The sequence below is a fragment of the Liolophura sinensis genome, chromosome 3 (assembly GCF_032854445.1).
Source record: "Liolophura sinensis isolate JHLJ2023 chromosome 3, CUHK_Ljap_v2, whole genome shotgun sequence".
Lineage (NCBI taxonomy): Eukaryota > Metazoa > Mollusca > Polyplacophora > Chitonida > Chitonidae > Liolophura > Liolophura sinensis.
This window is the reverse complement of record NC_088297.1, coordinates 16,962,248-16,989,227: the sequence shown is the minus strand read 5'-3', so window position 1 is coordinate 16,989,227 and position 26,980 is coordinate 16,962,248. Positions and strand designations below refer to the sequence as shown.

The following is a 26,980-nucleotide window of genomic DNA, read 5'->3' as shown; positions in this document are numbered from 1 at the left end:
TGGTACGGGATAAAGGTCAATTTTTACACAGCGGTGAAACACCACATTTCATATTACGCACTAGGTAGATCATATAAAGGAAGAATAAAAGAAAATGGGAGCAATGTTATATGCTCATCATGCACTGATTGGCACGTTTCTTGTAGAATTGTACACCAGATGTATATTTCCACAGCACACATGTAGGTATCACATAAACCTTAAACTGAGCTCCCAGACTGTTTGCGAAAGAAAACCAGCGCTATTTCGGTTCGCACGGACGCTGTCACATCTAATTATGAACTCAATATCGAGTTTCATCCCGACACTAACGCCATTAAATCGCACAATTCTTTCTGCTTTTCACGGGTAACGTATACCCCGGGGATCTTTGTTCTCAGGAAGTCCAATTTTTAATACCGACTGAAACCCCAGTCCACGCCCGTAGAGCTTTCGTTTGTGCATAGAAGTAGAGTAGTGTCAGTTTACATATACTGAGACACTCAAGAAAAACTGTCAACAAATATGATCTGTTTGTTTTCGTTTTCTTTGGACAAAACGATCTGAGTCATTAAATGTTTGAGATTTCAGATTAATGTCTTACTCTGACATCGTACATGTATCAATCCTGAATGGAAAATGGGGACTGTCCTCTAAATCCATTAGTACATGATTTAGGTCATAATCCATACAAGAAAATAAAGTGAGTGCTTGGGGTTTAACGTCGTACTCAACAATTTTTCAGTCATATGAGGACGAAGGAATCCTTAGGGTGCATGTACGTGTAATGTGCCTCCTTGTTGCAGGACGGATTTCCACCGCTCTTTTATTTAGTGCTGCTTCACTGAGACGACTTACCGAAGGCAAGTAAGGCGCCCCGCCCGAGCACGATGTCGTTGCACGATCCCTTTCATGCTGAACGCCAAGCGATGAAGTTACAACTTCCTCTTTTTAAAAGTCTTAGGTGTGACTCGATCAAGGATTGAGTCGTGGATCTACCGGTCCCGAAGCGGACGCTCTACCAACTGTGCTATCCGGGCCAGTCAACAAGAAAATAGAGAATTCCTGCGTAGAAATACTATATCTTGGCCGCGTCTCACAGGAAAATGCAGGCAAATTATATCCTTGTACGATGGGTTTTGTTTAATATCTCAGAGGTGGCCTTTTCTGACTAATAAATGCAACTTGATCAGTCTTTATTTGTGGCCTTGTTATGGACAGGGAATTCTTACAACAAAATTTTCACCCTTGACATGTGTGGCAAAATCCAAAATATCTTCGTTCGTCTACCCAAGCTTCTTGACCTAAGAGCAATTCCAAACAGTCAAAACACCCTCAGAAATATGTTTCCCTTAAATATACAAATATCAAGTAAAACGCTAACCAAATAAATCAATAAAAAAAAAACTAAGTAGTTCACCTCTAACACATTGCACCTTTGACATCACCTGGCTCTAATGGCATTTCTAACAAAAGTGGTCACGTGTTTTGATGGATGTGTCGACTTCAGCCATTTGTTTGTCTGTGATTTGGTCAAGTATGTGGAATATTTCAGGGTGAAGGAGCTACTACAGTATATAAAGCTTTGATGCACATAGTTACATTTTTACATTTCTGTGGTATTTAATGGTTAATTACTCCGACTTTAAAGGTGCACAAATAAATCACTTCAGTCGTGACGTTTATTGTCGTCCGCAGTTCAGTTCATCAGCTCAAATAAACTCTGATCTACACGATATCCATTTTCCACACCACGAAACAATACAATAATGTGTAACTGTATTAATTATAAAAAAAAAATAATAATAATAATAAAAACTGCGGATGGTCGTGGGTTCCCCTTGGACACTGCCCGGTCTTCTCTCACCATAATGCTGGTCGCCGTTGTATAAATGAAATATTCTTCAGTATACCTTAAAACACCAATCAAATAAATAAATAAATAACAAAATCAAAATGGCGTCTAATGGCACCACAGAGGGCATTTGGCTAGGCTATGGAGCAGAATGCCATTTTCTAATTCATTTAGACGGCGCCGTGAGAGACATTTTTCGCTGGATTTTCTAACAGTCTGACTCAAAGAAAATGCTGTTAACGCCACCCATAAAGTTGAACGACAAGTTGAAATGGACAATCTGAGGGTACATAGCAACCTTAAATCAGATTTCTATATAATTTATTATCTACGCCCAAATGTGATACATCCACTAAATGTAAGCGTGCAGATGAACTGTGACAAACACCCTTCGTGAAAATTGGCATGTCAAGTATTAAAACAGAATAATAAAAAAAAGAATTATGTTTTACAACAAAATGAGTTTATTTGCGACAAATGTTCCTCTGAAAAGGAAAAAAATATCTGTCTTTTTGCATGTACGTGATGTGTTTGCGTACCTATAGATGACCTAAAATGTCTTTAGTATTATTTGTCTTTTAAAATAATAATTTTAACGAAGAATACAGATGAAAACATCCCAACCGCATGACCTGTTAACCTGGACAAGAAGCCAATCATGTGAAACTAAACTGTTACCATCGTTCGCGCTCACCCCGGACTGAGATCAGTTGGCCATGGTCCCAGCTGCGTACAAGCCCTCAGTAGCTGCGTGTGAGCCTGCTTGTGAGTATTTAGTACCTGCGTGTAAGCCCTTAGTAGCTACATTTCAGACTTTCTTATTACCATCCACTTAAACCTCCATGCATGTCAAATGACATTAGCTGACTTGTTTATTTATCTGTTTGCAATTTTTATTCAACACTGTGTCCGTCATTAAATTGCACGATGTTGCCCACCTTTATGTGGGTCGGTCATGATGACATTTTCACAGCATTGTCAAAATCCTAGCGCCCGTGGTAAACCACTGGCCTTTGGCGAACTACTGACAAGCTTTCTCACGTGTCACGCATGTCATGCACATTGGTGGAAGATTAGTAGTCTTCTACGAACCTTAAACTATCAGTAAACTTGTCACCAAGGCCCCCGCGGACAGTGAGAGTGGGGAAATCCACAAATTTCCTGTCCAAAGCCAAGTTTGAACCTGCGCCTCGCATGGCGAGACGACTAAAAGGCATGCATCTTAACGACACGTATCTTAAAAGCACACGGCCAAAGCTAACTCCTCACTACTCTTTATTTTGAGTGTGAAGAGAGAAACTGCCGAAATGTTTCTCGCTGCGGGCGTTAATTTTTACGCTGGCCAGACGCAGGATTGAACTTCGATATCTATGGCTTATAAAGTCCATTTTGTTCTAACCTATCATACATATAAGTCAAGAGTACGACCTACTACCGGGAACAAATATATATTTAAGTCCGTAATTTTATCGGGGTTGGATTTTAGGTTAGGAAGCGACATAAACTCAGTGCTGTGTATCACATCTATACAACCCAAATACCAAACGCAAACCCTGCGTATTCATGTACTTTGTACCTCCGTACATAAAAGTACCGCAGCATGTTGGTCTGGTTACGTGATGTTAGTAAAGTGTGAGGGAATACGTGATCGGTCGAAGTGTTTACATGCACTGGTTAAAGTTTGTGGAAGCCGAATAAGAGCATCATCCTACCATCGCTCCATTGCCGTGTGGCCCATCCATAGCATGAATCGCTGGCACGATGACATGAGGCGATGGCACGATGACATGAGACGATGTCAGACAATCTGGAGCCGTGGCATGATACTAGGATGGTACGAATGGATGGGGCTATGATGCGAAGCGATAACACGTCATCACATCGTACAACCATTCCACCGTTACGTACCATCGTGTAATGGCGTAGTATTATCGTAATATCGCGTCGCGCCTTCGCGCCATCGTCCCATCACTTCGCGGCGTGCCCTTCGCTTCGTATTGTACCATCGCTTCGAGCCATGGTCAGGCACGCGATACCATGCTGACACGACGATGGCCTTAATCGCCTCTCGTAATGTACCCGCCATTAATCAAACATGTCATAGTATAGACTTTGGAACAGTGTGACTTCACTGCACTTGTATGGCAGTTATACAGCTATAAACGTATATGCAACTGGCCTCCTTAAATTATAAATGTATCAGTTAGACACCTGCTGTTTATTATCCGCGTGACTCTAACCTGTAATTTTGTTGCCACTTTTTCTCTGACACATACATGTAGTGATATAGCTTAAATAAAAAGGGGAGAATTCGTGGGAAAATATCCAGATGTCTTTTTGAAAGGTGTTGTGTCATTAGTTTGTAATACAAACGCTTATCATGCTATAATGTTCTACAGGTATAGTGAATTTTCCAAGATGAAAATGTTGTCAGTTTGTGTGATACAGCAGTTTCATATATGCTCAATACTTGCACTATATATGTGAAGGCTGTTAATATCGAATGGCTAATACTGAAGTGTTAAACGCTCTTTTAAAACGAATAAATCAGTGTCCCTTTCACACATATACAGGCAAGAAAATATTCTTTACAGTGACATGCTACGTTTTTCAGGAAAGAAATGTTCATTTATGAAATACTTCTTCTAGACATTAAGCACTGATTTCTGCCTTGATTGTCTTTAACATGTAGTCTTTATAATACAGTCTTTTATACAGTATTCCTGCATAAAACCGAGATTTTTTGCATTTCTTAATGTGATCGTACATTAAATGTGAAGAAAATACAGCATTTCGAGTAATCCTACACCAAGGACGTCTACTATATTGCATTTAAGATAACTGCATGTTTTTACCTAATTTTGCTTAAGTCATTTTACTAAGAGACGTGTAGGTTACCAGATTTCATGCATTTGCATGAACAGTTAGAATAAAACCTTAACTGAGCTAAATTAAGAAGAGGCCGTATTTGACCGGTTGCGAGAATGTGACTATTTGCTAACTACCACACTTCCGTCTCTGCCCTGGTTTTAATCTCTATTTGTGAAATATTAAATAATGTTCATTGTAACGGTGGTGTGTGATACACCAAGAGAGAAGTTACGTGATGGAGGGACGTGTTGTGTTACACCCGGAAAATGTACGAGTCCACTACAATCACTTAATATGAACTACATATTAAAAGAAAGTTCCTAGCAGGAAGACTAAAAAGAAGCAGACATTTTTTTCATTTCGTATTGCGAGATAAAAGTGATAAAAATTGTTGACCGAATGCTCACATAAAAACGTCATGCATGTCGTCACATGTGACAGCCACAAGTGCATGACAAGATGCCTGTACTAAGCGTCCGAAGACTCCAGGTGATGCTAAGAAAACCTTAGTCAGAACAAGCTTCTTAGGTTATGCGTAAGGGGATGCATGTGGTGACGGCGTGACGTCATCATATTGGCTATAATGGCGGTTAACAGGCTTGAACAAGAAGAATTTCTTTCTTGGGGCACACACGTGCTTTGCTCATAAATTGATGGTGTCGAAGGAATCACCTATGTAGCAGCTAGACTTCAGCAAAGTTACACCAGAACTGTTTTCTGAAGTTCTCAATTAATTTCAATTACGAGCTTCTTTTTACACTTTTAAGTGTTAACTCAAAATTATAGACGGACAATACGCTGTCGGGACTTACACAGAAGTCAACACATTGAAAACTAATGTAAGAAAGCTGAGTCTACAGTCCTTAAAAGCGAGCATGGCATGACGTCTACTAATGCCAAAGCCATATTCACCTGCAGGTGTGTCAAAGAAAGGCACATGACACCTCATTGCGTTACTGACGTGTTAATTACAGGTAAACGACAAGTCAAGTATGACCGAACCATTGTTATGTCCTAGAAAGTTATATTATAATCAGTTTAAGAGAGCGTTACGCAGGATCTTAAGTACACGGATTCTCCGCATATAGAGGGTGCATAATCTCTTTCTATGTAGCAGTTCTTGAATCCTTTAGTAACTATTTAAGTTACGTAACAGTCGCTCAGCACGCGTGAGCTGGCATTACAGGAAAACGAATGTCATAATGCCTTATTCAACAGGTGCACTCACATCGCGTGTATTTACAAACATATAGCGGAAATTTAGTAAAGTACAGAACTCAGTTCGGTTTGATAATTTCAAATAACAATCGTAAAACTGGCAAATGTATGTCCAGTGTGCTGTTCAAAAGGCCCACTAATTTCCGTGCATTTACAAATAAAAAAGCGGAAATTAAAGAGAAATCAAAGAAAACACCGGAAATAAGCTCTAGGCCGACATAAAGAAATTCAAATGACAATATCAAATGCAGGTGTTTATTACTGGATACTATTGGGAGGGGCAAGTGTTTTTTTTCTGACATGGTGAATTGTTTAGCTCAATGGAGGCAAAAAAGTGAAATGGACAGTTTTTCAATGATCTACAGAAATCTATCACAGTAATCTGTAGTTTATGACTGTGTTAGATCCTTCTACTATTGTGGGTTATTTTAAATCCTTACATCTTATCCATCGACCTGATGTTTACAGTACAAATCCGGACAAACGCATAATTTGTTCCGTCAGTCGTGCACCACTTTGATTTTGGAACGCCACGGTGTGTACAACGTCACACGAGCCGTTATACATACAATTAATAACGTGCCAGAATAAAAGAGAGATAAGCGACGTACCTTTAACACAATAACACAATAGGCACGGAATTATATAAAAAGAAAAATTAGTGACATATTTCACAATGAATTTCAAAGAATTTGCTGCCTTATGCCTTATTATTTTTAATATTTGACTTTCAAGTAAATGAAAGTATATTTATGCATAGTTTTGAGTGGTCTATTTAGTGACGCCTACTTCGACTTTTCCTCGTCTGCAATATTTCATCCAAATCGTCGTGAGCCTTTTAGCATACTATGTAGATTATTTCAACACTACGTATCCTTTCACAGTCCATAACGGATAGAATTAATCAGGAATACTAGGCAGAAAACAACAACAACAGGATGTTTCTATATCTACTGATATGCATGATACAGGAGTTTCCGTAGCGTTCTATGTATCTGTATAGAAAAAAAAAACACTCTATGTTTAACATCGTCTACAATTATTTATATCTCCACATCCTTGTTCGTTCAGCTAATGATTAGGTCTGTTGGAGAGATCCGGTTAAGTACATTACCTCACCACAGGGGCGTAAAAATAAAAAAACCCACGGCCTATGGCTATAACTACCTGTACTTAGCACGCCTGTCACAGCGTGTACGTACAGCTAGGGATAACAACACTGCTATCCTTTACGGAGTGGAATTTAGACGTAGTTTGGTAGAACATAACCACAGTTTAACGGATAACAACGCATCTATGAATGCTGGTACACATTTATGTTAATTACCCTAGGGTGAAAATGGAACAACTTGTCATTATGTAACATTACAACTGATGAATGGGTCACATTGATAAAAGAGATATATTTTAGCTTTATGTCCTCTCGCTGGCATGTTCATCTAAAACATTCACATGTTGGCTTCCTCTCCAGCTGTACGTGGGAAGGTCTTCAGCAACCTGCGGATGGTCGTGGGTTTCCCCCGGGCTCTGCCCGGTTTCCTCCCACCATAATGCTGGCCGCCGTCATATAAGTGAAATATTCTTGAGTACGGCGTAAAGCACCAATCAAATAAATAAATCAAATAAAACATTCACTTCGCCCAGCTGACAGACATGGTCAATAAAGTTGCTGGTTCGGATCTCACTCTTAACTGGTTATTTGTTTTACTTATTTCATTGCTGTTTTACGCCGTACTCAAGAATATTTTACTTATACAACGGCGGTCAGCATTATGATAGGGGAGTCCGGGTTGAGACCCCGATCATCCCCAGGTTGATGCCAGACTTTCTCACAGCGACCGCATTGGTGAGAGGCTCTTGAGTCATTGCGCTGTGCTGGTGTTCTAACCCTCTGGGTTATGGAGGCCCCCTCGGCTGGTTAGACTGGAACTTTATGTTATGGGGTTTGTCAGATACATGTATTGTACCTGGTAGAGTGCGGTGGTTTACCCCTGGCACTCCATCTTTCTCCACCAAATCGTGGCAGACATTAAACAAGTAAATCAATCATGGTATTTCATCGTTATATAAATAAGAAATAATAGTTTTGACTCTTAACCTGACACATGCGTTGTCAGTAATTTATTACAACACATAATAAATTATTACGTGTTCCTTACCCAATCAAATTAATCAGTGTTCCATTAAAAAAATGGTGTATATATGTATCAATTTAATGCAGGTATATAGGCTTATATATAAGTACCGATAAACTCGTCACGTAGATGCAGGCTGGTAAAAAAAAGAATGATGTTTCAAAAATGTCACGGTCATAGAGTTTAAAGCTGCTGCATATATATACATATAAAGTAGCCGAGCAGCTCCCAAATACTGGATGATCAACAAAAATCACATAAATGTAAGGCCTATTACTGTAGCCTACATTTCTCTATCTGCATTACATATTATATGCATGTACAAGTTGTTGTGTGGGTGGCAAAAAAACCCAAAAAAACAAACCCATCTAAAAGCTGATATGTGTGTATATATTAGGCCTGATGGCTTAGCGATCAAGTCGACCTACCTAGATATACATACACAGCGTACAAACACGTAAGGCAGCCTAAAATACATGTAACTCACGGGTTACCTATTTTGTGTATTGACGATTACTTATTTAAACATTCCCCTGTGAAAGTAGCTTTGAAGATTAATCGTCAAGGTAAAGAAAGCGAGTGTCTCCTATGGCTATTTGAGAAAGGCTACTTACGGCCATGACTGCGTGCTGTACGGTATACTCTCTGGTACAAGCACCCGGTGAAGAGTCCACTGGGCTTGAGAGTGTCAAGCTCTCTACAGACACATTACGTGCGCGAGAGCGTACAGCGCGACAGGTGGGTCGTAAAGCTGTTGCCGCGCAAACTTCAGCCGCTAGAACACTGCTGCCCGCACCTTGCGGCAGTACGATATGCCCATTTGCCAGAATTCGCTTGGCTGTTGAAAAGGTCACATCAGCCAGACAGTTTGTTTGTCGGTTTTCTAATCTTACTAACGTTTCTGGGACTTTGGCCTGTTAAAGGCGAATTTTAAAAATACCCCGAATCATATTCCCGTGTCGTCACTGATGGGCTGATGTGCGAGATAGGTCATTTTATAAAGCCATATTAGACGTAACGTAAGTAACATCTCTTTCTTATAGCTGTGACAGGGGGCCTCCGGGGCCTAGTGTTTAGTGGGCTATTATACAGCGCACTGACACACGAGCCTCTCAGCAATGCGATAGCTGTGAGTTCAAGTCCAGCTCATGGTGAATTCCTCTCGGCCGGTTATAGGTGGTTAGGTCAGCCAACAACATGTGGATGGTCGTGGTTTTCCCCTCGGACTTATAAGTTAATATCGATCCACTTTTATGGGGCGAGGAAAGCCGGATCGCCCATCGAAGTAATACACGTTCCTTCGCCGGGTGCAAGTATTTGACATATAGATGGAAAGCTGCATTCGACTCGACGAACTTATATTTCAGGAGCCATAGCGCTGATGCGAGAACATCTCTCTATTCGGTATTACAGTCTCAATCTTTTTCAGTCATGTTATAGCTGACCCGCCTTGCTTTCAGCACCTCATGTTGCTTCTCGGGAATGAGGTATAAAAGGCATATGTTTTGCCTGCACATATAATTTTAGTTATGAACGGCGTTACGACCTTTCCATATGGGCCAGCGATCTACTAGCTCTGATGTCCACGACATGCAGAGAATATTTGCTAAATGATCATGTTCACGGACAATTCCAGAAAATAAGTCTTCAGAATTCCTTAGTATCTTGGCTCTTACACTGTAGACGGTTTATTTCACTGACCTTTTTACAATGGCGGTCTTGTAAGCTCTGAGTCCCAAGTCCTGTCAAGCTCTCTACGAATCCTTTCTGGTCGTCCATCCTAAAGCCCTTTTCATAGTTCAGGAAGCCAGTGTACAATCGTAAAAAGATTAAATCAAGCAAATCCCCTACACGACTGTCTGCTAGCACGTTTCGTTCGCTTTGGTAAAGTCAAATAATGAAGGCGGCTTGGAAAAGAAACGACAGGACAAAAGACGACAAACTGAGCGTTCGGATTTGTTCGGCGGTGAAGACATTAGCGTCATAGAAAATCTGGTAAATGGAAGTACTTAAGATGGTGTTCTCCACAACTGGACAAGGTACATGTATAGTGGGATCATAAACTCTGAACGTGGGCGCAAGTGCATGCTGGGATATAATTAAGAGTGCATTAATTTTGATTCATTTGATTGGACTTAAGTTTTGCGCCATATATAAGAATTTCGCATGTCGGTAAGTTTCACGACAAGTTACTGACGAACTCTCTAGTGTGAGACATATGAATGCTTGCGCATTGGTTGAAGAAAAACTGTTTGTAAACGAATGGAAAACTTGGAAGTGTGTGGGTGTGTGTGTGGGCGAGGGGGGGGGGGTGTAATACTTAAATACTTAACTGGCACTATTTTAATACTAGGGAAAACTGACGGCAATATTTTAAAATGGCAACCCCCACAAATGGTGAAGGTAACCAGGATTAAAAACTTTGCTGCCACAGTAAAACCTCCAACCTTTGTACTTACACACAAACACTCCCGCTCTCCTACAACTTGACACCGAATAATACGGATTAAACGATCTGCAATATACATTTTACGTTAAACATAATTTGTATAATTTACATAATATGCTTGTAGCATTAGAATGTAAATGTTTCATATGTAATTAAGTTGGTTTTGGTTAACTTAATTTATCACAATCAGTCCGACATACTGCAGTAATACCTATTTATTTTTTGAAATTGAAAACAAGTGCATGTATCTATGCTTCATTTTACAAATATTTTACCGTCCTTCTGAGAAGCCAAATAGTTATCGTCATCCAGAATGCGGGAGCGCCAGCATGTTCGGACGAAGAACATGTAGTGTAAAAATGAGGCATTTAAAAATGCTACAATGTATTATATTTAATCGGTACAAAACAAGTGACAAGACAGGGCCTGTCAACCGGGCGATTTATGGCCGTACGTAATTCTGGCAGGTTTGCATGGCAGGTATTTATGTAAATATAAATGTATATTATACCGGTCAATGACTAACAAGGTTAAAACATTGGCTGAGGCTGTTAAAGGGCAGACTGAGGCTTTAAACTGCTGACACAGGTTGTTAGATCGCTGGCTAAGGTGTTTAAAGTGCACGCTCAGGCTGGTTAAGCGCTTGGTGAGGCTGACACCGGCTGTTAAATAGTTAGCTAAGGCTTTCAAAGTGCATCATATGGCTTTCAAAGCGCAGGCTCACAGTATTAAAGCGCTGGCTGGCCACCGTCATATAAGTGAAATATTCTTGAGTATGGCGTAAAACACCAATCAAATAAAATGAGTGCGGCGTAAAACATCAATCAAATAAATAAATAAATAAATAAATAAATAAAGCGCTGGCTCCGGCTTTTCAAGAACATGTTCCGGCTGTTCAAGCGCTTCCACCGACTGCTAAAGCGTTGACTGAGGTTTTTTAAAGCACTGGCTCAGGTTGTTAAAACGCTGTCTACGACTCTTAAAGAGGTAGCTGGTTACCACTTCATGCCAGGTCCGTTACTAATGGCCCATCGCTGCTTTGGCCGTGGCCTCCACTGAGAAGCTTTGTCGGGCACCAAGTAACAAATATTGAGCCCTATCGTTCCCCCACCTTTAAACTGACCGCCGACAGCATAAAACTACCAACCAAGTAATTAAATAATTAAACGCATGAATTATCCCAAGGGGGTCGCGGTTCAGAGTAATATATTTACTCTATGTTGCTGATTGTATAAACTGGTGACAACTTTTTTTAAAAACAATTTTATGGCTGTTTTTACCCACGTTCAAGTGTATTAATTTAACATTTTGAAAATTCAAACAATTAAATAAAATGTTTCCTTATATGGCTTTCAGTGGCCTAGAAAGTGATGATTACTCAAATCCTGAGTTAACTCATATGCTTGTCCCTGCCGCACCTACAATACTGCCTGGAAACACATACAACGTATCAGTTTAGTACCGATTAGTGAAGAGACAAGCGGTCATCAGTTTTCAATGATGCCGAGCAGACAGTGGATATTCCAGGCATGAATTCCACACCATGTCTCTTGTAACAACGTCTGGGAACCATTTATATAACAAACTCCGTGTAATTCACTAAATACACCTCCGCTATAAGCATAGTTGTAAGAGATACGGTGCTTACAATATAATAGAGGAACAGACTCAACGACCTTGAAAATAGGTCAAGATCAATCAACATCAAAGCGGTCAAGGTCATATGTGGTACGTGTACAGATTTGGGAAAAAAGTGACTGAAGAGTTCAACAGATATCGTGTTTTCAAGCCTTTAACAAAATATAACTTAAATCACCCAAATGACATTGATAAAAATGACCAAGATCGCAGAAAATGAATAGAGTTCTTCCCATTGAAATAGTGTATAAGTTTGTCTAGAGGTCTCAGCGGTGTATGTACATAGTGATTACAGAAAAGATGGCCAGACGGACTGAGATACCCATGGAGACGGAATGATGCCAATCGCTGTGACAATAACTGTAGAACAGTTTTGGGATTACCCTAGGGTCACACGTTAACCCGTGTCTTTCCACACTTCACCCTACCAGGCATATATCGCTAATACCTAACCTCGCCGTCAAGGGTGGCTGTCGCGTTTCCCCCGGGGTGACAAGAAACAGTGCGAGACGTGCAGTGAAGCGAATGAATGGAAAGTGTCTCCAAATAGCTTCGGCCGTGTGCTATAGACAGTCGTTGATATGCATGGCAGACATGAAAAAGCCAAAGACTGGACATGCAGGGTGGAAAATAGTAAAATGCGTCTTCCGTAAACATAATGTTTTAGATAAGGTTCTTTTTCATGTTTCCAGTTTATTTCTACTATTGTTTTGTCGCATACGGGTAGCAGAAGCTGGCGATGAAACAACAAGAAATTTATAAACGCTGTCAACATATTTTTATTGCTATACATTCGCTTGATCCAACACCAATTCAATGTATATTTGAATTAGATAGATATAAAAGGCCTAACCGACAGTTACTTCCACTTTTAATCTCTATCCACTGGATAAATGCACTCATTTACTAGATATCACCACTAACTACAAATGTACTCATTATATCTTCCATTGCTACATTCGCTTGCTACCAAACACTAATTCTGATTTATGAGCTGGGTACATGATATCAGGTCTAGCTGAAAATGTACTCATCAAATCTTTCGTTGCTACATTCGCTTGTCACAAAACACTAATTCTGATTTATGATAAAGGCTGATGATATCAGGTCTGGCTGAAAATGTTCTCATTTTTTCTTCCGCTGCTACATTCGCTTGCTACAAAACACTAATTCTGATATATAAGCTAGCCACCTGATATCAGGTCTAACTGAAATGTACTTTCGCTGCCATATTAACTTGACGCATCGCGATATATAACATATTTATTTTATTTATTTCATTTATGTTTTACGCCGTACTCAAGAATATTTCACTTATACGTCGGCGGCCAGCATTGTGGTGGGAGTAGAGCCCGAGAGAAACCCACGACTAGATCGTTGGAAGACTCCATACATAACACTGCCATCCATAAACACCTCTAGCAACTAAACCACCCACATTCTACCAAAACGGCCACTGTTGTATGATACGTGTACATAAATTTTGGTGCAGTTCGACGGACCTCTGTTTCGATTTCAATACCAATGCAACATAACAACCAAAATAACTGAAAAAATAATGTGTACATGTAATTGGAAAAATAAAGTTGCTGAACCCTGCAGAGCTCGCGATTGGTTGGTTGGTTGTTTGGAACCTGCAGAACTATGTCATGCATGTCTAATAGGTACGTATAACGCCAGCACATGCAGATATTTTAGCACCATTTTCAATAATATGTACACATACACTTGCACCTTTCTCAGGTATATATACAGATACGCTAACACCGTTCTCAAGTATATATACAGATACACTAGCATTTTTCTCAAGTATATATACAGATACACTAGCACCTTTCTCAACTATATATACTGATACACTAGCACCTTTTTCAAGCATATTTAGATACTATTACATTTACTCAAGCATATGCAGATACTAGTAGCTTTCCCAAGCATATGTTCAGGAAAGGTGCCAGTATATTTCTGCATGTAAACGTTGTTTAAAGCCACGATTAAAGGATGCGTTTGTCGAATCGCATGAACATAATGTATGTAATGTATATGGGCTTGGGGTTTACGGTCGTACTTAAAATTCTTTGAAAATCTGTTCTTTTGTAGCAGGGCGAATCCATACCCCCAAAGTGCCGCCGCCACTGAAGTATCATGCCAAAGACACCAGACACCCCACCATGTCACATTATACTGACACCGGGCCAAGCAGTCCTTTTTCCTTGCTCTAACCCCTAAGTGCTGAGCGCCACGCAACACAGCAATAAGTATAACTTATTACACTTTAAGTATAAGCCTTTGGTATGTCCCAGCCTGGCTTTGGCCCCAGATCACCCGACAAATTACATCTTGTGATAACGTTGCTAACATATGTGTGGTACAACATGTATACAGCGTGAAGCACGAAGAGAGTAAACAAATCAGTTTATAGACGAATGTCACGAAATATTTAATTTCAGATGCCTCATCTGACGCATATACATGTACATACGTCTAGCGCAAGGTGGACTGTGTGTAATTATGAATGAACCCGAGACTCGAGCATGCGTGGTACTTCTCACTAATTCCCATAAGCCGTATGTTCTCACATTTGCATACCTTACCAGAAGAGTGTTAGATTACACGGAGTGACAAGAAAGGGGTAATTTGTGCGTATTCTTACACGCTCTTATCTTACTGCGTGCTCTAAATTTCCCGCTCTCACATGTACACTTATGCACGTTTGTATTGGGTTACAAAGGCACGCCGACAATACAGCCTGAAATAGCATACTTACCAGTATCCACATGTATACTGACTTGTATATGGAATAACCGTAAGACTAATCGTATTTTACACGCGACAGGGCGAAAACCGAGAGGGCTGAGAGAAATTAAGACGAACTCTTACCAGAAAAAAAATAGAAAGCGCTCAACGAGGGCAAACCTTTGCTGCAGCCAATAATACGAACTTTGCCACTTCATCTCGCGCGGCTGCCCTCAACACAAAATTTCATCCAAATTTTAAGACAGACAGATAAACAGACAAGCAGGCAAGCAGGCAGCCAGGCAGACAGGAGAGCAGTGATGCAGACGGACAGACAAACAGGCAGAAAGACAGACGGGCAGGCAGGCAGACAGACAGAAAGACAGACAGACAAAACAGGCAACCTTCTTCCAAAATATTAAATTCTCCCTCACCCCCACTCACTCCCGCCTAAGCTCGTAATTTTTTTCCATTGTTTACATAGGGATTTACATGGTTATCATCACATTTATGGGTGATACTGCCTCGGTGTGTTGTTGGAGCACGTCGCTTTACCTCATACATGGAGCATCTTGCCGAAGATACCCGACAAGACACACGACAAGACATACGACAAGACACACGACAAGACATACGACAAGACACACGACAAGACACACAAGACATACGACAAGACATACGACAAGACACACGACAAGACATACGACAAGACACACAACAAAACACACGACAAGACATGCGACAAGACACACGACAAGACTTACGACAAGACACAAAACAAGACAAACGACAAGACACACGACAAGACACACAACAAGACACAAAACAAGACAAACGACAAGACACACAACAAGACAAACGACAAGACACACAACAAGACATACGACAAGACACACAACAAGACACACAACAACATACACGACAAGACATACAACAAGACAAACGACAAGACACACGACAAAACATTCAGGTAGTCCCTGTACATGTATTTGAACACCAGACTAAACGTCGACAATTTAATTTTTTTCACCATAATGAACAGAACTATTTGGCATTATTTTTAGAATTATTTTTCCTCGTGAATAATCCAAGGCCAATTCCTGAAGCGAGGTGTAACACCAACCACCAACGAATTATACTACATACGGGACTAACTGATAGATTATGAATGCTATTTTCAGTTATAAATCATCTATGTAAACAGAAAAAAATGGTTGCTTTTTGTGCTTTTGTCTGTATTATCTTTGACGTCTAAGATTGGTACTGTATCGTGAATTCAAACTTGCGTACAACATACATGACTGGGTTGGGATGTACTTACACTGTACACAGAGATAACAATAGCAAGAACTGTATCAATGCGGCATTACCTGGTTTTATCAACGTCTATACTGCGACTGTGTTTAGTGCAGATGCACCAGATCACAGACGTAATCCTCTAAGAGTTACTTCCCTTGACTCGTCCATGTCTGCACAGACTGTTCCAATGGAGAATTCTTCATATGGGTTTTGACCAGAAAACATTACATGAACATAGCAAATGTTAAAACCATAATTATGTTTAAAAAACATAATGATTCGCTGTGATCCATTTCGGTTGACTTATTTTGTCTTAAGATGTGAGAATCCAAGTTTCGTTTTTACAATTTAAAATTTACGTGAAGATCACCTGAATCAATCTTAAGCCATAACACTGGGATTAAACATAAAAACACATAAACCTCGATCCACTTTTTTGGTTTCATCATATTTTTGTTCAACACGACAAAGGAAGGGATGGGTCAGATTTGTTCCTTAAATGTACAGGAAACTAATGAACTGCTCTGTTCATAACAGCAGAATCGAACCCATACTATACACATGTATATACAATCGTTGAAAAAACAACCTATAGAAGCTCAAAGAGTAAAAGTGTTCACGACAGATTCAACCCCATTCCCGAATCATTTATTCATTTATTTTGAATTGATTTACACTCTACTCAAGAATATCTCACTTATACGACGGCAGAACCCAGGGGGAAACCCAAGACCGCCCACAGACTGCTGACATGCCGTATCATAGAGAATGTTAAGGATTCCTACGAATCAATTGTTCTCCAGGTCTCAAGCTTAGTGGCACAAAAAGAAAATCCAAAAATAATACGCGGTCGATGGCCATTCATTGTGTGGTGTGTAGAATTGTGGCTATGCCTTCAATCATCGTGGCATATAGGCCTATCATGCGTGGCAGAGATCGCTAGTAATTCTGTCAGTCAGTATGTACTCAGGAAATCCCGGTACATTGTTGTAAGCAGTGAATTATCTAAGTAAACTAAATACACTGTAAATTAAGCTCCACTGATGCATATGACTTCAACATCTGACCAAGGAACTGTGGAATTCGACGAATGAGCTAGCGAAATGCGCAATCCGTTTAATTGGGGGTAAGATTTGCTACTGAATTGAATAGTGTTGAGGCACTGATTGAATGATTGATAGGCCTACATGCATTATACGTAACTGTTGACGCACTATAAAGTTACGTACTGCAATTTTGAGCCTATAGTCAAAACATATTAGTTTTATCTGTTTTTGATAGAACCAAAAACTGTTTGTCCTGGGTTATGATCTACTACCCTCCCCTTGAAGATGACTAAGGTTTCAAAATGATGCATATGACATCAATTCAGCACCAACATCATGTCAAAAAATGGTGGTCATGATTGGTTGATTTTTTTGATACGTTATAGGGGAAAGTGGACGATGTTTGTGATGGCATGGTATACATGTAGCACTGCGCGGAAGTTTTGGAATATGTAGTCTAAGGGCTGTATTCGACAAAATTTACTGCATAAATAGTAAGGATATTAACCGCTTTCGTGTAACCCATATTTCTGCGCGCACTGTATCAGCCATCCTACGTCCGTAACTATTCATCCAACCATATAACATTTCATCTTCTTAACCTTGGATATGCACTTACAGCTTAGGACTAGTATAGTGTGTTGACCGTTTTCTAAGACCTCTAAACTGTTAGTCTCATTCTAAACATCCGGTGATGTACCGGTGAATAGACGCTATCTTCCTTGGAGTTAAATCTGCAGAAATGATGCATTCAGAGTGTAGCGGGAGTGGAGCGCAGTGACCTATTTCCGGAGAAAAAGAGGTCAACGGCGGACGCGACCGGAACATGTCTCCGGTAACCTCCGGGGTGTGACGTAAATAGCCGATGTCAAATGTTCACTGGTGGCTAAAGGTCATGAAGCTTTTGCTTGAATAAAAAACGAGATAGGGATTAGGTCTCATGCCTTACATATTCTGTGATAGCATCTGCTTCTAAACAGATTTCTCATACAGTATATAAATATGCTGATCTGGCGTTAAGCCACTATCATTCATGCGTTCGGTCTACAAATACACCCATACATGTAAAGAATCTTCGGTTTGACTTTCTGTGCGGCCTTATATCAACACCATATTTCTGAAAAATAACCTAGTAGGGGGGCATTTATCAAAGTAAGGTTCTTCAAAATGGCCTCTATTTACATAAGAGGTAGCTTTCCTAAACTCAATGTCTCGCTAGACACGAACGATTCGGAACACTGTATACTTCAGCAATATGGGATGGGGGCCGCAGGGTAGACATGGTTTTAATTAGAGTATTTGTACTTAAAGCATGACATCCTATATTGACTTGGCTACCCGTTTGATTCTGTGTAACTAGAGATTTGCGGTTAGATGGCCTGGATAATGACACACTGAAGTAGAGCAAGTTCTAAAGGATGTGTAGGTTTTTCTGACATACATGTACGTAAGCAACTATTGCATTATACATTTAGTATGTCAGGAAGAAAGTGAAAGAGTTCATTAGCACTACGCCATATAGCGTCGAGCAGTATACCGTAGTGCGTCTTCGGTGCATGCTGCAGACGTTTGTGACGATATATATCTCGGCGAATATGGCTGGAGATTATGCAACGAATTCGCAAACTATATTCAAGATCGAGTTGATCATATTTTGGACTTCGCATTCTCCGCAAATTACTGCGTCCACGTATCAAGATTTGTATCAACGCGTTTCATGACCTAATTATCTTTTATCTGTTGTCGGTATGTTAGTTTAAGTTTGTCCAAATCTCGATATTTAATTACAAATGTAGCACATCAAATAATCGCACAGCGTCCTAACCGCTTTGACATGCTTCTGAGATATTTTCCTAGTAGTATAGAAGTGTTGTGCGCCTATAGCCCCGAAGCTTAGCCACTTCTGACAAACTAAGGATGCCTTTCTTCTCTGAGTTACGAAGAATTCGCTCAGGATTGAATTATTTTTAAACGTCGGTCTCTTTCTCTCTGTTCCCTCTCTCTCTCTGCAGTCCAGTAGAGTGTTTCTACCGTCAATTTAAACGTTAATTAAGACCGAGATTTTTTTTCAGAAAAATTAAGAATAAAAAGGAAAAATAAACACCATAAAGTTGCTAGTCCCCACATCTTGTGTAACAGCTGATTGATTGGTTTTCCGGTAATAGATTTATGCATGAACTTGTAAATATTACCTCTATGCAGAACAGCGCTATACGACGACTTAAAATAATGCTTATCTAATGAAATGGAGAACGAGTAAAACGTTAGTGAGGGATTCATCAAGTGAAACGAAATGTTCAATAACTTGCGTGGCGCAGATGAATAAATACGGAGAACTGAATATTAGATACGTATATTGCAATTGATACAAAATGCATTTTGATAGTCTCAATGTGTAGACTTTAATTAATCCATCGTTTGGAGAAATGCTCTAAACAAGGAGTGACACGCTGATGGCATATGATAAAAAGTGCGCGTTAGACTTTCATGAAAACGCGCTACAAGACAAATGCAGTGTGGAATTAAGGTAAGAGACATACAGTTGTTAGCAATTGTTTATTATAATTCTTTACAACCTTATCCGAGAAATCTTCAGTCATACAACAGAAGGCCATTATATTATGGGATAAACCACAGGCCTTTGGGGAGTTGTAATGGCAAACTTTTCCACAAGTGACTCATGCCATATTGGCGAGAGACAAAAGGTATCCTACGAAATTCTTACATAAGACTATAAAAGACAGATCCCTGGATCCCTACAGACAAAAAATTAAATCCAACTATTTTCATGGATAATGTTCAGTGGTCTTTCCTCTAGCGTGCACTTCATTTCTGTGTTTTCCTTGCCTTCCTTACACGCTTATTTCCGGCACAGCATTACCTTAACAACGATTATATTGGATTTAACAACATTATCGACAGCTTGCTATTTATACGTTGAGAAATTTTCATTTCCTCTGACATTTTTTTATCTTATTAGTCCCACATGCAAGCTACATGTATTCCGGGGAAAAATTAGCACGATCTATTTCTATTCTTTACGACGTATCAGAAAAAATTATGTGAAAACAACGCTTACTCTTACATAATGTCTCATGACGAATTCCTTTATTGGTGAAAGCCTGGGGACTTAGAAAAAGTTTTTCCCTTGGAAAGGATGAAAACGGGAATTTTGACAAAAATTAAAACCATCTACTGTTCCACGTGTGAACCAGTTATTACAGACGACCCAAAGAAACAAGGATAGTGGTGGTGGATACAGATCTTTCTATATTGCCATCTATAGTTTAAGCACAAAGGAACGATATATGAAGATTATCGATTGTAAAATGTTAAAAACGGCATGACCTAGGATTGAACTCGTTAAAATTTACACTTGCAAGGTGAATGCGCGGAATATGTCACTTAGCCACAGCAGTTCATGCGTTAGTAATGTTATTAGTTCTCAACACCGTGCTCTTGAAGTTTTCCCTTATACGAAGGAGGTCAGGTTTATGGGTTTAGGAAACCGGATTGTCCAGCGTAAATCACCCTGCCCAAAGCACCTTGCCCCATTTGCCAGGTCATGCGAAAACAAATTTGAAGGTAAAGAATTGGTACTATACAGATGTATGAGTATAACTTATATTGGCGTAGGACTATGTGTCATCCCGGAGTCTTTAGCAATACTGGGCTTTCGTGCAAGCGAAATGATATGACGAATTTCTCCGTCTATATAGAACGCGGATATCATTACTAAGTGTAGGCGTAAACAGTGGCGTTTGACTCACTGGTTTTGTGTTCATAAATGAAGATCAAACGGGAATGATTGGCAGCTGCATGTACATGTACGACTGGCAGCTGCATGTACATGTACGACTGGCAGCTGCATGTACATGTACGACTGGCAGCTGCATGTACATGCACGATTTACAGCTGCATGTACATGTACGATTGGCAGCTGTATGTACATGTACGATTGGCATCTGTGTGTATGATTGGCAGCTGCATTTACGATTTGCACCGGCATGTACATGTACGATTGGCACCTGCATGTACATGTACGATTGGCAGCTGCATGTACATGTACAATTGGAACCTGCATGTACATGTACAATTGGAAGCTGCACGTACGATTTGCATGTACATGTACGACTGAGAGCTGTATAAGTATGTACATGTACTTACTGTATACCTGTACACTGTCCAAACGTTAAATCAACCTATATTCGTCCACTTTATAAACACATTGTAGAATAAACTATGCACACCACACAAGTACAGATATGAAGCTGCTCACTGAAGTATGACAATAATTACACATTCCAGAAGGCATGTTTGTAGCTCCCCCCCACTCCCTCATGTATGTTATTTTTAAAACAGGACAAGATATTTCGAAAGCTGCTGGTTGTATGTGATGACGTCATAACATACCGCCATGATACGTCACGAATCTGAATGATTTTATTTAAGTGGATTGGCTTTTAACGCCATATTTACATTTCACTTATACGAGGGCGGTCTGGCTTGGGTGGGGTGGGTGGAGGGTTGGGATTTGGGGTACTGGTGTGTGTGTGTGTGTGGGGGGGGGGGGGGTATATTATTCATACTCATTTCCTTGTTGCTCAGCGTCAAGTTCAACGCTTTTTCCTCACATATTTGCATGCGTGGCGGTCACGTTTGAGGGTGCTATTCCAATTATAACACAAAGGCTGACATTGCCCCAATCAAAATAAGCCAAATCGAAAGTCCACGATCTAATCAATATAGTTATCGGCATACTTATACCAAAACGCATTAACATCACTGTCATCGATCAGACATATTTTTAACATGAGCACCACAATGTATATGACGACGATGTGGATCAATGGTGTAGTTTAAAATGAAGGATAGTATGTGATACTTTATATAGGTATAGTACATGTACTATAACAACATAATCGCATACCTTACGTGGGAAGGTCTGACAACAACCTGCGGATGGTCGTAAGCTTCCCCCTGGGCTCTGCGGTTTTCGGCCACCATAATGCTGGCCGCCGTACGCCGTATAAGTGAAATATCCTTGAGTACGGCGTAAAACACCAATCAAATAAATAAATAAATAAATAAATATAATAGCACTTGTACACATGTGGACTAAATCTTTTCCATGATACATCGTGAACAAAAACCATGTTCTTTCTTGTTCACGCATTTTGTAGATCTATGGGAACTGGGGGTGATACTATTTTTTTTTCATTTATTCATGGCGATTGGGAATATCATTGTTTTGTGGATATTGACGATCACATATTTTGTTTGATTTACAATTTATATAGTGGTGGAAACATACATACTGTTGATATTTAAATTTTCTATAAGTCTTTGTATAACGGGATGTAATGAGATTTGCCATCGAACATTTCATTTTTCGGATGCGACTATATATTTTGGTCTTACATTAGATCCTAATAAGTATAATGTCGATTTCGTACGTAGGCCTACACAAGTATATGTACTTGTGTAGGCCTATATACGAAATCTGGTAGTCCATATATAAATATAAAGCAGCACTGTTATTCCTTAGTCTGTTACCTTATATTCACAAGACTAATAAATAAGAAATAATGCTGATCAGTGCCTACTTACCTTAATCCAATATAGAGCACGTATACTTTCGTATCTTCCAACCGTCGTCCTCTAGCGGTACTTTCCCGTTACTACGATCGCTGTACACAGTAATACGTCCACCGTTAGTATAACGGAATGTCCCGCGTGTCGACTTGACTTTCACGCGTTCCACTTAAGTGAAACAACTAGCAGCTATGCGTTGTACCGTTCACTGATATCCAAACGTCTTGTTTTTACGCCTCTCTAAAACTTACCCGCCAACTGAATCCGGCCTCCTGTAGCTATACAGATGAAGGCAAAAGCCCGCGGCAAAAAGCCAAGCTGAGTGATGAGACTGAGAGAACGCGCCGTGGGGGCGCTGACGTCAGCTTGGGAACGAGTCACCGTGAGCACGAAAACACAGCTTTTGTATTGTAGTATATAGTACATAAAGGCTTAACACTGTCTCCGTCGGTCTCACTTGGCAGAGGACAGTTTACTACCTTTGAGGTGTGAACCGGTACATATGGGTATAATGGATCTATGCTCAAACACGTTGTTCACCAGGATGTGTACGAATTACATAGTTGATGTCTCCGCTTGTAGCGCTATTGACTTGATACGAAATAAGCCCAATAGAAACAATCTGGGTCGTTCGTGTACATGTATATATGTATATATAAGGCGAAAACGTTCATTGTTTATATCCTTGTTAATCCCATCAAATGTACAATGCATTATCAGATACGTAGGGTGTGGTCTAATTCAGTGCTATTTAAGAACCACCACACAACAGGAAATAGTTCAATTACAGCCCCAATAGGGTAGTCCCTATACGAGCGCTGTCACTGTGCCATAAATACACATCATCTGACATCCTATACCTAATCAGCACACGTGAGGTCTAGGCATATATTTATCGCACTCACAGCTAAGTTGATGAAATTAAAATTGCTTCATTTACGGCTAACTGAATAAAATGCCGTGCTGTGGCGTTCCAAATCTGTTTCTTTTCTTTTTTTTCTTAATTTCGGGGCAAGTGTAGGTTAAATCAAATTCGGCTGACATAAATACTCTGTTCGCAGTGTGTTGTCTGTTGCTATGCAAATAAACTTGGTAGCAGGTAACTGATAATCTTGTCAAATCACATGATAATATTATGTCTGTATGTTGTTTGTCGACAATTATGGCGGAAAACCAGGCTTATTTTTTTTTCATTTTCCAAAATAATCATATGATAAAAGGTAAATACTTCTTGAAATGTCACGCTGCGCGGTTCCCTTTACATTTTAAAGTCATACTAGTATTGTTCATCCGTCCTACACAGAGGACACACAGTGTACGATAGGCTATTTATGCACATCTGTGTGTTTTTTTAACTGTTTAGCGAAGAGCAACTACACTTCTCACCTTTTCTGACCTCTGTACCAAGCTTGTTGTTCAGATCTATACAGGTATTTCTAGGCCTCTGCTGTTTTGTGGCCATCTTGATTTGATTTTCCAAACCATACTCCTTACAGCGCATGGGTCGGTCTCTACTTTTCGCTTTACATCACTGCCAATATCGTGCTTATGCTTTTGTGGTGATTTTTGCTTCTCGGAAAGAGGAAGGGGACTCTCGAAATGACACACGTTTATGCAAGTTTTGTGAAAGGAACTAACATCAATGGTGAATGTCCGTTGTGCGGCACCTAAGACACTAAATTTCTGAGCAATATTTGTGTGCTATCGGATAGGCTTGTGTTCACGTGTCTGCCCGCTTTCCTCGTGTTCACGTGTCTGCCCGCTTTTCTCCCACAATAAGACTGGCCAGCGACCTTTAAGTGAATTATTCTTGAGTACGGCGTGAAACACAACCAAATAAATAAGTAAATCTAGTGCAATGCACAACAGACTAGGGTCTAGCATGGTAATGTCAAAGTCCTTGGGAGCACTTGTGCGTGGTTAAGTGAACGTATCATACCTGTACAACTTATTGCACATACCTGTACAGCCATTACCTTTAATTATCAGTGGGTGCTCAGTCGTGAATATACATAATTACAGATTGCGTAAGGCTTGGGATTTTTATTTTATAGATTATAGTCACGCCATAATGCTGTGAGGATAAAAATAGAAGGTGCACTAAACGGTCAACCTGGAGAACAAGTCGTGAAACGATATATGTTCTTTTCACAGTAAATGTGCGCTAAAGATGTGCATCATGCAAGGCGATCTTGCTTTCTTCCGGCATGTCAACGCAGATGGCCAGCACCTGCTGGTGGCATTCATTCCTCCCTTAATTCACAGAAGAGCTCGCTTACGCAAGCGCGGGGCATCCAGGCAAAGGTGTGCTAGCATGATGTTTCGTGATATGCTTTTTTTTTAGCTTCTAAGGCTGAGCAAAAAGGAATGTGGGATATTTCTCGCACATTTAAAGGTCAGTGTAGAATAAAAAAAACCGACCAGATTTTGCTGAGCTGTAGGTCATGGCGCCATATTGAAGCACCAAAACAATACCCCTGCGGTTATAAATATATTGTGCTGAAACCAACTATTTACGATTTCTGGATGACGTGTTTAGGACATTTCAACACAATAAAGAAAGCCACCGTTTTTCTGTGTTCACAAAATTCTATTTATGCTCATGTGCATCACACAAAATCATCAGAAAAATTGATTTATATATTTACTTATTTATGTATTGGTGGTTTAAAGCTGTGTTAAAAATGTATCAAACAATATCCTCTTTTATGGGTACAGTAACGAGCGACCTGGTCTATACCAGTGGCATTATTTATCATCACTGCATTTTGTTAAATAATTCTCCTTAAGTCATGGTAATACAAGTGGCGAGTAAGTTAGTGATTTTTAACCATTTACATGAACAGTCAGAATAAAACGTTATGACAAACTGACAAGAGGCCGAGTCATCTTGAAATTATCTTGTAATTATATTGTAAGATATTACAATATCTTGAATTATATGTCATGAGCTTCAGGTTGTTAATCAGTCGTATTCATCGATACAGCCTACGCTGTATCTACATTCTTTGACCACTGATTGATCAGTGAGGGGACGTATAACGATACAACTCTAGCATAAGATGACGACAGCTTGATGACAGTGCTCTTCAACCAGAGTACACCGGTTCCGGTGCTTTCTTTTCTGCTATATATCGTTTTCGACTGTAATTAATAATAACAAGAGACTGTCTCGTTGGAAATATTATACACCTAAGGGTCTAACGGAAAATCAGTTTTAATCTGCACTTAATTATATACAAAAATATACTCCACATTACTATGTAAATAATTCACATTTCTAAAGAGCAAACAGGAATGTGTTTACCAACGAAACACTTATCGTTAGTGTGTATTACGTGTGACAAGAATACCTTATTATCCCTTGACTTCGGTATTACTAACGGACTTCACTATGTCCACAACGTCCAGTGTAAAGCACAGCGACATGGCATTACTCGAACAGATCACAATGAGAGCATGGTTTTGAGCCTTGTTGCAACCATGTTGACAAAACACTGCACGGAGTTGCCATGGTTATTAATACCAGCGAAAGATTATATCGATTTGATAATCTTTCCCACCATCTTACACAGAGCAGACTAAAAACGAAGGTGACAGCGACCACAGTAAAGTAATCTTAATATCTCTATAATTTATTTCATGACTAATCCATTGAATGCGCGCGCATGAATATTTCACTTACTTAGATGACGCGTCAGCTGTTAAACCAAGAATAAACTGAGAAGGTCAGGCTACAAATACCGTTAATTCTCAAGCAGGGAGTACAATTCACAGGAAGTATAGGTTTTATAAGCGCATACACGTTTCCCTTTGCACTGGCCGCTTTGGTGGCTTAATGGTTAAAGCGTCCGTCTCGAAGTCGGGAGACCCCGGCATCAAACTCAATCACGGCTCGGGTCATACCAAAGACTTTAAAAATAAACCTTGCTGCTGCATAGCTTGGCTGAGAGGTTAGAGCAAGGATGTGCCCGGTGTCAGTATTATGCGACTGGGTGGGGTTCTGGTGTCTTTGGCACGGGCGTTATGGACTCGCCCTGCGGCAAGAAGACACAATATATGTACACACACCTAATGACTCCGCGTTGTCACATGACTGAAACATTGTTAAGTTCGACGTTAAATCCCAACATAAGCCATACATACATGCTTACTTTGC

At 40.0% G+C, this 26,980-nt stretch overlaps 1 protein-coding gene across 1 annotated transcript in view; it reads right to left on the bottom strand.

Moving 5' to 3' along the window:
- The window catches only part of LOC135463813 (solute carrier organic anion transporter family member 4C1-like), a 36,803-nt gene extending 13,489 nt beyond the window's left edge, over positions 1-23,314 (bottom strand). Inside the window, exon 1 of the mRNA XM_064741260.1 lies at positions 22,837-23,314. The gene's annotated coding sequence lies outside the window, so the exon portion shown is untranslated. The remainder of the gene's footprint in view (positions 1-22,836) is intronic.
- Positions 23,315-26,980: the final 3,666 nt, after the last annotated feature.